Source organism: Suncus etruscus, chromosome 15 (assembly GCF_024139225.1).
Source record: "Suncus etruscus isolate mSunEtr1 chromosome 15, mSunEtr1.pri.cur, whole genome shotgun sequence".
Classification (NCBI taxonomy): domain Eukaryota; kingdom Metazoa; phylum Chordata; class Mammalia; order Eulipotyphla; family Soricidae; genus Suncus; species Suncus etruscus.
In genome coordinates this window covers 13,600,119-13,612,869 of record NC_064862.1, presented here as the reverse complement: position 1 = coordinate 13,612,869, position 12,751 = coordinate 13,600,119, and the positions used below count along the sequence as shown (strand labels likewise).

General features: G+C 35.0%; 1 protein-coding gene and 1 non-coding gene across 2 annotated transcripts in view; one reads left to right on the top strand and one right to left on the bottom strand.

The window, feature by feature from the left end:
* The window catches only part of UTRN (utrophin), a 576,171-nt gene that overhangs the window by 197,306 nt on the left and 366,114 nt on the right, over positions 1 to 12,751 (bottom strand).
* Positions 7,143 to 7,249, top strand: LOC126031640 (U6 spliceosomal RNA). Its single transcript, XR_007503472.1, has one exon. It is a non-coding gene; the product is annotated as a U6 spliceosomal RNA (small nuclear RNA).

The window sequence follows — 12,751 nt, the reverse complement described above, 5'->3', positions numbered from 1 at the left end:
ATCAAATATGGTACCCCATGCCTCACCAGAAGAGAGCCCTGAGCACAGAGCCAGGAGTAAGGCCTGCATAGCAGCAGGTAGGCCAAAAAACAAACAAACAAACAAACAAATGAACCAAAAGCCTGCCTCAGTTTAAAAAGTCATTGTATCTATGGCTGTATTTTCCTATGTATGTGAAACTCTTTACTTCAAATCTCTAAAATCAAAACGACATATAATGTCAACCATTTGGACTGGTCAGGGAGATGTTTTCAATACTAATTTGAGAGCTTAGTAAAAATTACTTAGGAGGATAAAACATTTCATCCAAACCTGGGTCTGCACTTTAGGGATTTATTGGTTCCTTAAAATATATTATTTTGTAGTCCTCTCTGACATATCAGAACTGAAGCAGCCATCTTTAAAGTCCTTGTCTATTTCCATGAAATAGATTTAAATTTGAAAATGGTAGAGATCACTCATGCATTTTACATTCCAGATTGCATCATTCTCTGACGGAGCAAGGACGATTTAAGGCACAGAACTTTCCACTTGTGCTATCTACCTCCAAACATCAGCCAATTTTCCAATATAATATACTTTTATTTCTGCTAAATTCTTATGATCCTTGGCTAAATGGGGTATTCTGACTTCTGATAAATGCAATAAAAAATTAGTCTACTAACCCAACCATGAGAAAAAATAGCATAAATTAGGCTCATGTCAAGAATTTCATGATATTAAAAAATCTATTTAAGAAGGGGCTGGGGAGATATCATGGCGGTAAGGTGTTTGCCTTTCATGCAGAAGAACGTTGGTTTGAATCCCGGTATCCCATATGGTCCCCCGTGTCTGCCAGGGGCAATTTCCGAGCAGAGAGGCAGGAGTAACCCCTGAGCGCTGCCAGGTATGACCAAAAACAAACAAACAAAAAATCTATTTAAGACAATTATCCATTAGACTTCATACATTACACATTCCTAAAAATCACCAATGTAGAAAAATCAGTATGTTAAATCATACCAATAATTATTTCCCTAGTTGTAGAAATGATGACATTTTATATTCGGGAAAAAAAAAAAAACTCCTGGAAAAGATTTCTACCTTTTTTTGAGCTGCTGGCCTGATCTTCTGTCCATTATTTTTTAGTTTTCCCAAAAAAAGCATGTTTAGTTAAAAAGAAAAGTAAGTGAAGTGTACAGTTCTCTATGACGGTGGAGACAGTGGAGGAAGTAGGAAGGTTTCTGGCACTTTGTTCCTAGATTAACTTTTGTCAGTAGTGCACAAAATTGCTGAAATTGAGCCATACATGCAGTGCCACTTGTCAACAAAGGTAGGGAACAAAAATGAGAACAAAAATGAAAAAAAATACACATCAGTAACAGTAATTTTGTCTTTCAATATTGGGTTACACAGAGAATCAAATGAAAAAAAATTGATCATGTGGAATTAGCAAGAAATTAAATCAAATGCCTGGGAGGGCGAAGATTTAAATATACTTAGAACAATTAAGTCAAACGTAGAAGCTTTGTATAGGATGTATAGCCTCTGCACACCCATGCTTATAAATTAAAACCTCATTTTATCAATTTTCTTGGTACAAGCAGTTTAAATTTCAAAAAAAATTAGACATGCTAAAAGGGAAAGTTCACATCACGTGTTTGCAGTTTTTAAACTGAGTTAAAACAAGCTAACCCATACACAGATAGTAATTAAGAAAATACCTTTTCAAAAGAGGTCAAATACTTTATGCCATCTTTGTGGTCTCATTAATGTGGAATGGGTCCTACTCAAAGTCAAATGGATTTTATATACCATACTAAATTTTAATTATAGCTAAATATAGTTGCAAATTTTAATTCATGTAAACACCTGCATTGCCTGTTTTAAGATTTCTGAGCCATAAAATTTCTGTAAAGCTCAAAGCATAAGATCAACAAATCACATATTAATTACCTTATGCATAGAGATATTTTGGTCTTGAATATTTTTCTTAAAAATTAAATTCTACTCAATTAAATTTACTACAAGCATAAGACAAACTCAGAGTCCAGAATTAGCACTTTATTACCAGGATTAGAATTTTATTAGATCAATTAATATATGCATGGTTTCCAAATATCTATAATTATTGAAGATAATTATAAACTATCAGATACCAAACAGGTGTTAAATATTTTTTTCTTAGTAATTAAATTCTGCTCAATTGAATTTACTAAGTGTATAAGACAAACTGAACTCTAAAATTACCACTTTATTATATGAATAATCTATACATGGTATCCAAAAATCTACAATTATCTAAGAACCAGGGAATAATATAGAAGCTTTAAATCAGGGGTCTCAAACTCGAGGCCCGCGGGTCGTTTGCAGCCCTCCGTACAACATTTTGTGGCCCGCAGCCAACAGTAATCATGATTATTTGCTTACCGAATAATCGCAATAAAAATCGCATTAGTAAGAAAAAAATCGCATTAAACATTCTCATACCCTGAGCAGTTCCGTTTGAGGCATGCAAATGTTTAATGCGATTTTTTGCGATATTTTTCTTAATGCGATTTTTTATTGAGAATATTTGGAAGCGAAATCCCTTATGCGGCCCTGCCTCACCCCGACTTTGCCTCCTGCGGCCCCCCCCAGGTAAATTGAGTTTGAGATCCCTGCTTTAAATAGTCTCTGTACTCTCAGAGGTTAAGGATGAGGTACTGTCATGGGTGAGAATATTAGTATCACTTGAATATTAACTTTGTTAATTGTTTCCAAGTCATACCTAGTGGTACTGCTGGCTCTGCACTCCAGGATCACTCTTGGCAGTCTTACGGGATCAAATAGGGTACCAAGGATAGAACCCAGGTCAGCTACATGCAAGTCAAGTTCCCTACCCACTATACTATTCTCTCCTGCCTCTCTGATACTCACATTAAAAAGAAAATTTTGTATTAATTCATCTCCCTTGACTTAAAGAGAAAAATCATACTTTAGTTATCTTTTCTCCTAAAATAGACATACAGTAGTTACTTTAGAAGTTCTAGTCCTGAAATCAAAGAGAAACAAAAGACTGGCATTAGAAAGTACTTTAGCTGCCTTAAATGAAAATAACTCTAGGACATTTTAGATTTCAAAAACAACAAAGACCACAGTTGAGAAACAGCTCTTTTCAAAACGTTTTCATCTATGATATAAATATTGGGATTGGGCTGGCAGGCTTTCATACAGACTTCTAATAACAACAGTTGTTTAAGTAAGAATTTAGATAGCAATTTTCATGGGGCCAAAACTTTGAACAAACAAATATAAACTGTACTCATAATGCTATACCACACCCTTCTATCCTGCTTCAAATATCCATGTATACAGATACATTTTCAGAAATATGAAACCTGGAAATAAATATTTTCCTGATAACCTCTCAGGGATTTGCCAGCAAATAATCTTAGTGGATATAAATTGGATATATGACACATGTTCAGAAAATAGATGTGAAGAAAGTATGGGCTTTGTCAGCATAGTTTATATGTGCAAATATATTAATGCTTAAATATAACCTATTCCTTCTGAGTTTTATAATACTAAAAGACAGACAAATTCAGTTGCCATGTTTAAATTAGGCTAGCTCTATAGACTCACTCTTTTCTTGAACAAGATGTAAACCGAGCCATGGAAGATTATGACTACACCAGTCCATGCAGACAAGAGAAAAGGGTAGGCCAAATCCCTATCTTGCCAAAGCCACACTTGTCCTCCATATCACAAAATTACCATTTTCCCAAATGACCTGCCTCCTCACAATTCCTGCCTCTACAATTCCCTGGGGACGCCAAGTCTAACAAGACATCAGGTATACAGGGGCTGTTATCACCAGGGCTTTTGTGGAGTGAGTGCTGGCACCCTCCCCATATCTTCCTTCTTCCAGGAAAATCTGTCAGATATAACCATGCCCACATACACACAGTTACCACGTTCAAACTGGGCCTTCTTCCAGGAGACCATATATAGAGATATTTTGGTCTTGAGTATATGCTGCTAAAATTTGTAGTATCATTGCTTTGAATTTTTGGACAACTTCAATTGTTTGATTCTGTCATCCCTAAAAGAACAACAGACTGGACATATAACAAGAGCTCATTAAACTTTCTCCCATTTATTAATGAGTTCATTGGTGATACAATATTTTTTCACAAATGAGCTCACAACTGAACCTTTTCTTTTTTCTTTCTTTTTTCCTCTTCTCTTCCATTTTATTTTTTATGTTTCTTTCTTTTTCCCCTCCCCGTTTCTTTCTTTTTTAATAATAGCTTCTGTTTATCTAGAAACAATGTATTATGATCAACTATGTCAACTATTTGATGAGTTTTCTTTAAATAAATAAAAACAGGCACATAATATGTTTGGTATAGATTTTAGATTCTAATCTCCTTGTACATTACAATTCAATAAATATACTAATTCTGTATCATAATATTATTAGTGTGTTAAATATTCAAAATAAATAATTATTCTATCTTTAATACAATGACATGCCTTTTTAATATTTTTTGGTAATTTTGGGTCACAACTGGCAGCACTCAGGAGTTACTCCTGGCTCTGTGCTCAGAAATTTGCCCCTGGCAGGCTTGGGGGACCATCTGGGATGCCGGGATTTGAACCACCTTCTGTACTTGATCAGCTGTGCAAGGCAAATGCCTTACCGCTGTGCTATATCTCCGGCCCCCTACTTTTTATTTCTCTATGAACAGTTAAATCAATCATTTGACACTGCTTCCTTACAAAATCAGATTTTGAAATACTTCCTTGGAATATATACAAATATAAATATGAAAAATGGTGCCTTCATGATCTATCTTTTATTGTCCCCTTCTACTTCTATCACAGAATAAGTCATCTTTTCAAATGATGATCTTTTGCATGTAATAATCATGATTCCCTCAACAATCTTGTTTTCTCTTTTCTTTTTTGTTTTTAGTCTAAGATCTTTTCATTTAATATGCCAATTTCCCATGTTCCTTTCAGTACTAGATTTCACAGCTTAATCTTTTGTTTGCTTTGTTTGTTTTCTTTTGGGGTCACAGTTGGCTGTGGTTTATTCCTGACTGAGCTCAGGAGTCACTACTGACAGTGCTTAGAAGACCATGTTGTATTACATATTAAACTGGGGTTGGCTGGAGGTAAGCCAAGCACCTTCACTCCTATGCTGAATCCCTCCATTCCTGTAATTACAATGTCATCATAATGTTACATGCATGGTTGCAGCAACCTGGTGGAGCTTTTCCTGGAAAGATCTCCTTACTCTTCTTTGTTAATTCTCATAGCTTCTTTGGCTAGAATTAAGTCAACATATCCCTTAGAATTTCAAATACTCACATATGAAAAGTCTTTCAGACCTAAAAGCCTAAATAACCAACCTCCTTTTCACATAGCACTTCCATAGATGGGCCTTAGAGACAAACTTAAGTTAGTTGGTTGATTTACACAGCTTTAAGAAATGCTAACTCTAAAAGTAACCCAAGAAGAAAAAAAAGGAAACACAGAGTACTCTGAATTTGATTGAGCAGATGTGGGAGTTATAAAATTAAAGTGTTCACAGATGATAACTAAATTTTTGACTCAGGTATGTGAGCAAAATAAGCAAAGATAAATGTTCAGTAAGAAAGGCAGTTTTGATGATTTCTTAAGGCTCTATAAAATCACTGATCCAAATGTCCAACAAGCCATGAGATATAAGAATTTAGAGTGAACAAAGATAAGGGCTGGAGATTTGACTTGTGAGTCATCACTACATAGTGAAAGTGTGGATCAAGGGAAAAGAAATTACAGGACAAGCTCTGAAAGTTAGTTAAGAAATTGTAGTGAAGTTTAATTTCATTAGGAGCCGGAGAGATAACATGGAGGGTAAGGCATTTGCCTTGCATGCAGAAGATCGGTGGTTCAAATCCCGGCATCTCATATGGTACCCTGAGCCTGCCAGGGGTGATTTCTGAGCATAGAGCCAGGAGTAACCCCTGAGTGCCTCTGGGTGTGACCCAAAAAACAAACAAACAAAAAGTTTAATTTAATTAATGAACAAAACACTACAGAAAATTAAGGGAAGAGTCAACTGCAACAATCAATAAAGATTGCATGATAAAACAAGAGAAAAGAGAAAGGAACACTTGAGACATGGTAAAGTTCATATAAAATAAACAATAGCACAGCTGATAGAGCTTTTGTCTTGCATTCAGCCAACCCTCAGCATGCTGAGGTCAATCCTCAGCATTCCAGCTAGTCCCAAAACCTCACCAGTAGTGATCCCAAAATGCCAAGCCAGGGCTAAGCCCCAAGTATAGTACTTACTGCCTTGTGTGGCACCAAAACAAGCACAAACTAAAAAATAAACTAGGCAAGAGCCTGGTGTTAAGACAATGTGAATAGAAATATTTTAAGAAGTGACAGTGACAGCAAATGAATAAATCTTACAGATCCAGCATCATTCTGACCAGTCCATAAAATACTAAAAACTAAGGTTAGTTCCATTTGCAATGTTACTTAGTGTATAAAACATTAACAAATATAAGAAAATAGAAACAAATTCTAGTTCTAACTCTAATTTAATATTTCAGAATAACTAAAGACACAGCTAAGTGACAGGTTGGTTAATTCACCTCAATGAATTCCAAAGAAGCACAACCAAGAGTAAAAAATTAGTGTGGGCTTCTACTTATAACAAAGAAAACAAACAACACACACACATACAAACTCCAAAAGCAATATTGAAATACCTTTGGTAAATCCAAAGCACTAATTAGTAACTTGGAGTAATTGAAAGTCAATTCTAATCTACCTTTCAAGCATCATTTCTAGAGCTAATCTCCTTGCTAAGAAAATGGGTTCTATTAGATGCCACCTGCACTTGCCAATAGAATCTATTTTAAAGGCCTTAAATCAGAAACAAAGCATAATGATTTACCACCTGTGAATCAATATTAAGGAAACACCTACAATCTAGAGATAAGCAGCCCAAAAGGTAATAAAATCAGTATTTCCCATGTTCAAAATAAAACACATCAGACAAAGAGAATAACAACAGCAACAATAAAAAACATTACATAGAAATTACCTATTTCAAAATGATCTGAAATGTTTTGACTGTAAAATTCCCAATGTTTCTTTTAAAATAGTCTTATCCTGTGCTCGCTTTGGCAGCACATATACTAAAATTGGAATGATACAGAGAAGATTAGCATGGCTCCTGTGCTAGGATGACAAGCAAATTCGTGAAGAGTTGCATATTTTTGGAAAAAAAGAAAAAGTCTTAGCCTGAGATAAAAATCTTTACCTGTTTGGTGTTTACCATTTAGAGAATATAAATACCAACTGCCACATTACAAAGAAAAGTTTTAAAAGTTATCTTTCCAGAATCCTAAAATTATAATGTCTAATAGTATTTAATATATGTTACTAAATAGATCACTCACTCCTATCAATCATACTTATCCAATTATTCTAGTCACAAAAGTTGTATAAATGATTGATATAAAATAAACATGATCAAACTAATTTTAAAAATTAAAGTAAGAATAAAATCCCAAAAGTTAGGAGTATAACAGGCATCTGTGATTGAGCACAGGATTCTTGGCAACTGTGAATGAGTTCAGAACACCCCATTGCCATAGCAAACAGAAAGGTAGAAATTAGTTATGTGATGATACAATACCAATTAAAAGTAATGGCAGGGCAGATGCTGAAGCATACGTACGGAATAACATTTCTTTTACTAAATATGACCAACATGACTATAAGCACTTACACACATATAAGTATATCCACCCATATGAACACTTTGTTTTTATTCACACTTAAATTCTATAGAAAACTGGCTGCTCTGTGACACAGTACGTGAAAGGAAGAGAATATGTACAGGACACAGTTTGCTTTGTACTATTTATATACCACTCTAATCACACATTTTCTTACAAGAATCATACATTCTTTTAGCATGTAAAAATTAAGGCAATTTCCTGAAAGTTCATCTCATAAGTTTCTAGAATTTGTTTGGATCTCATGTAAGAAAGACACATACATGTAAAATCATAAAGATAGTGGGTGGCAAAATATACTAAATATTAAATACTTATGTTAGAAGCTAAGGAAACATGACTTTACCCATGCTTTTACAAAACAGAAATCAAAAAAATAAAAAAATAAAAAGTCTCCAGAGTTGATCGATTTTAGTTTGGAGTCAAGCATCAAGATAGCTTGAAGTAGAAATTGAATCATGCATTTTCAGCAGACCAGTAAAAGACAGGAAGGAAAGAAAGTAAGGGGAAGGGAACATGGAAGAGTTATTTTTAGAATGACTAACAAAAAGCAAATAAAAGTGAAAGCATATAAAATTTTATGCTGCAAACAACAAAAATCCCAAGTTACAGCACTAGAGTTTGCCATAAAGATGACGAAGAATATGTCTGGGAACATAGCAAAAGAATGATTTTACTGCTGAGGTCTATCTTCTTTATTACCGTCACCACTAAAGGAAAACTTTCTTGAAGAACCCAGTTGCTACTGATTTTATTGCAAGCATAATAAAATCACCAATCTAATCATGCTTTGCATTTCAATGGAAGGGAAACATTTACTAGTGACAGCAAAATGCTAAAATGGGATTTTTTTACTTAAAATTGCTATCAGGTTAACAATTACTGAGGTACTTAAATCATAAAGATATAAATTATAAGCAAATATCTACCTGGGGTTTCAAAAGTTAACATATTATTATAAAAATAAATAAAACAATTGCCAAAGCAATCAAGAACTGAGTAGCTCATTAATTTGAAAAAGAAAGTATGATTAGTTAGTAATAACAGTGGCTATTAATTTAGACAATTATTGTGATTCAAAGAGATAGTGCAAGGGCCAGAATGATAGTGAAGAGGGTATGATATTTGCCTTACACACACTGGCCTGGGTTTTGGTATCTGGTATCCCATAAGGTCTCCAGAACTCACCAGGAGTAATTATTGAGCTCAAATCTAGAAATATGTGGGTGTGCTCCCCCCCAAAAGAAAGACATGATATAGGGGTAAGGGGATTGCCTTATATGAGAATGAAACACTTGGATTCCAAATGCACAAGTCTCCCAAGTGCTGAACTAGCAATTATACTCTCTAGTGAGGAGAACCAAAATAAATAAATAATAAATAAATAAATAAAAAGGCAGTATGCATTATACCTGCATTAAAAAGTATACATGTCTTCATAGATCCATTATTCATAAAAAACAAGAAGTAGGTATGACTCAAATATCAATCAATTAATTATTGTCTAAATCGGGGGTCTCAAACTCAATTTACCTGGGGGCCGTAGGAGGCAAAGTCAGGGTGATCCTTGAGTGCAAAGTCAGTAGTAAGCCTTGAATATTGGAGGTGTGACCCAAACAACTAAAAAAAAACAAAACAAAGAAAGATTCCTCTAGGGCAGGGCCACAAAATGTTGTATGGAGGGCTGCAAACGTCCCGCGTGCCATGAGGTTTAGAACCCTGGAATCTAAATAAAATTTATAGCCATAACACAGAATATAATTCATCAAGAAAAAAAGAAATAATATAAGCTATAACATAGATAAGTACTGACAATATGACACTGAGTGTAAAAAAGTTTAATCAAGAAGGACCACAAATTATACAATTTTATTTCTATGGCAAATGACATTGTTCATTATATTATTATTCATATAATCAATGTAGACTGGAAATTACCCAGGGCTCGGCAGATATGAGGATTAGAGAATGCTTGCAAGAGGGGACAGGAGTGGGGCTGGAGTGACTGTCCTTGCATGTGATTGACCCATATTCAATCTCCAGCTCCCCAGCCTCAGCCCTCCAGGAGTGATCCTGGAGCAAAGAGACAGAACTAAAACCTGACACTGACAAGTAGGCCCCACATACCAAACTTTTTTTTAACAGTGAACAGAAGGACTTTTAGAATGATAAATATGCTCTAAAATACTTTAATATTCTCAGCACCACTAAATTGGACCAGTGTAAAGTGTTATGTTACTTGGTATGGGAATTATATCTCAATAAAACTGTTCAAAGTAAAAACCTTTTGCAACAAAAGTCCTCCTCCATTGTCTATACCGGTCTCAACCTCATAAGCCTATTCCTAAAACTGCTACCAGAGCAAAAAGAATGAAAACCACCCCCATCTTGAAGTTGTGGGAAATTAGGGTAAAGTTTTTTAGCCTTAAGCCACAAGTGATCACAAGGTATCTCCACTCAAATTTCTCAGCATATCCAAGACACCCTTGGCTTTCAAGTTATCTGAAAATTTTAAAAAGGTTCTCGTGACCCATTTACTCTATTTATGAGATATAAACTCCTGACTTCTTGATCACACTTCAAAGACTGCACCTTCATAATTATCATTTGTGGCTCCACCCTCTGAATGGGATCATGTGTTAACAGAGCAGGACAGTAAAATTTGGGGAGAGCAGTAGTTATTATTAAATATATATGGATATATAATTGAATATATAATTATACAATTAAATATATAATATATATAAATATATAAATATGCCCCTTTGGAAGGGGTAGAGTGAGAGGATGCAGTCTGAGTGGTAAAAAAAAATTTTAAAAAAGAAAATATGGGCCGGGAAGGTGGCGCTAGAGGTAAGGTGTCTGCCTTACAAGCGCTAGCCAAGGAACGGACCGGGGTTCGATCCTCCGGCATCCCATATGGTCCCCCCAAGCCAGGGGCGATTTCTGAGCACATAGCCAGGAGTAACCCCTGAGCGTCAAATGGGTGTGGCCCAAAAACCAAAAAAAAAAAAAAAAAAAGAAAATATATATAATATATTATATATAATGACATCAATCTTAATAAATGAATATTAATAACATGTATAGTACGTACATATTATTATATGTAATAATATATTAATAATATAACACATATATGATAGTATGTATAAATATATAATAAATATCTTAAATTATATTAATTACTTGAATTAGTATGTTATATTAATTATGATATAATTAAATATATAGTTAAATGTGGCCTCCTTGGACAGCTGTGTAAGTAGACACCTATGTGCAGATAGAATGTCTGTTTCTCACCCCATGGTCTATCACTTTACAAGCAGACACTATGCTTGGAATGAAGTGTTTTCTGACAAGCTGCAAAATATGTTTTTCCCCCACTTACTTTCAGCTTCCCAAGTTGGCTGATAAAAGGACAACTTGGAGACTACTACGAAAAGAGACTACCACAAAACATATTGAAACATACAGTACAAAATGCTGATTAGTAGAGGGAAAACTGGAAATAGAAGAAAGGAACCAATAGGGATAATTTATTTCACAGCAGTGAGTGATCCTAGAATTTGGTGGCGAGTAATATGAGATCTAGACACAAGTGAAAGTGTGAGGTTGTCACTTCTGTAGTGTTGCAAATCAATGGCAAACTAATAAAAGCAAATATTAAAAAGTTTTTCAATTGATACATGTAAAATGAGATATTAGTATATATTATAAAGTGACAAGTTCAAAGTGATGTTGATAATGCAAAAATAACCCACAAAAATTATCTTAAAAAGATTTATCACATCACTGTAAGGAAAAGAAAGCATCTCTCTAAAAGAGAAACTTCTTTTTTATTTACAATATCTTTATTTAAGCATCTTGATTACAAATATGATTGTGATTAGGTTTCAGTCATGTAAAGAACACCCCCCTTCACCAGTGAAACATTCCCACCACCAATGTCCCAAATCTTCCTCCATCCCACCCCACCCCCACCTATACTCTAGACAGGCTTTTCAGTTCCCTCATTCATTCACATGATTATGGTAGTTCTCAGTGTAGTTATTTCTATAACTGCACTCACCACTCTTTGTGGTGAGCTTCATGAAGTGAGCTGGAAGTTCAGCACTCCTCTCATTGTCTCTAAGGATTGTTGCAAAAATGACTTTTATTTTTCTTAAAACTCATAGCTGAGTGAGACTATTCTGCATCTCTCTCTCTCCCTCTGACTTATTTCACTCAGCATGATAGACTCCATGTACATCCATGTATAGGAAAATTTCATGACTTCATCTCTCCTGACAGCCGCATAATATTCCATGGTGTATATGTACCACAGTTTCTTTAGCCATTCGCCTGTTGAAGGGCATCTTGGTTGTTTCCAGAGCCTGGCTATTGTGAATAGTGCTGCAATAAATATAGGTGTGAGGAAGGGGTTTTTGTATTGTATTCTTGTGTTCTTAGGGTATATCCCTAGGAGTGGAATAGCTGGGTCGAATGGGAGCTCAATTTCCAGTTTTTGGAGGAATCTCCATATCGCTTTCCACAGAGGCTGGACTAGACGTCATTCCCACCAGCAGTGGATTAGAGTTCTTTTCTCTCCACATCTCATCCCCGCCAGCACTTCTTTAGCAACAAAGGTCCTGCTTCATTGTCGATATTGGTCTCAATCTCATAAGCCTACTCCTAAAACTGCTACCAGAGCAAAAAGAATGAAAAATACCCCAACTTGAATTTGTGGGGAATTAGGGTAAAGTGCTAAATGTGTATGTGAACAACGTGGCCCATTAAATGGAATTGTGTTTCCTTGAAAAAAAAAAAGTAGTCTAGGGACTGCATGAAAGAAACTGGGCTCAAGATGGTGGCTTTACTACAAAACAACAAATAATCCAATGTCCCTTTTCTGTGAAAAAAATTGCATTTTTATACCTGAATGAAGAAGCATTGGGTTATTTTTAAAGTGTCTTCCATTTTACAAAATTATTTTGCTG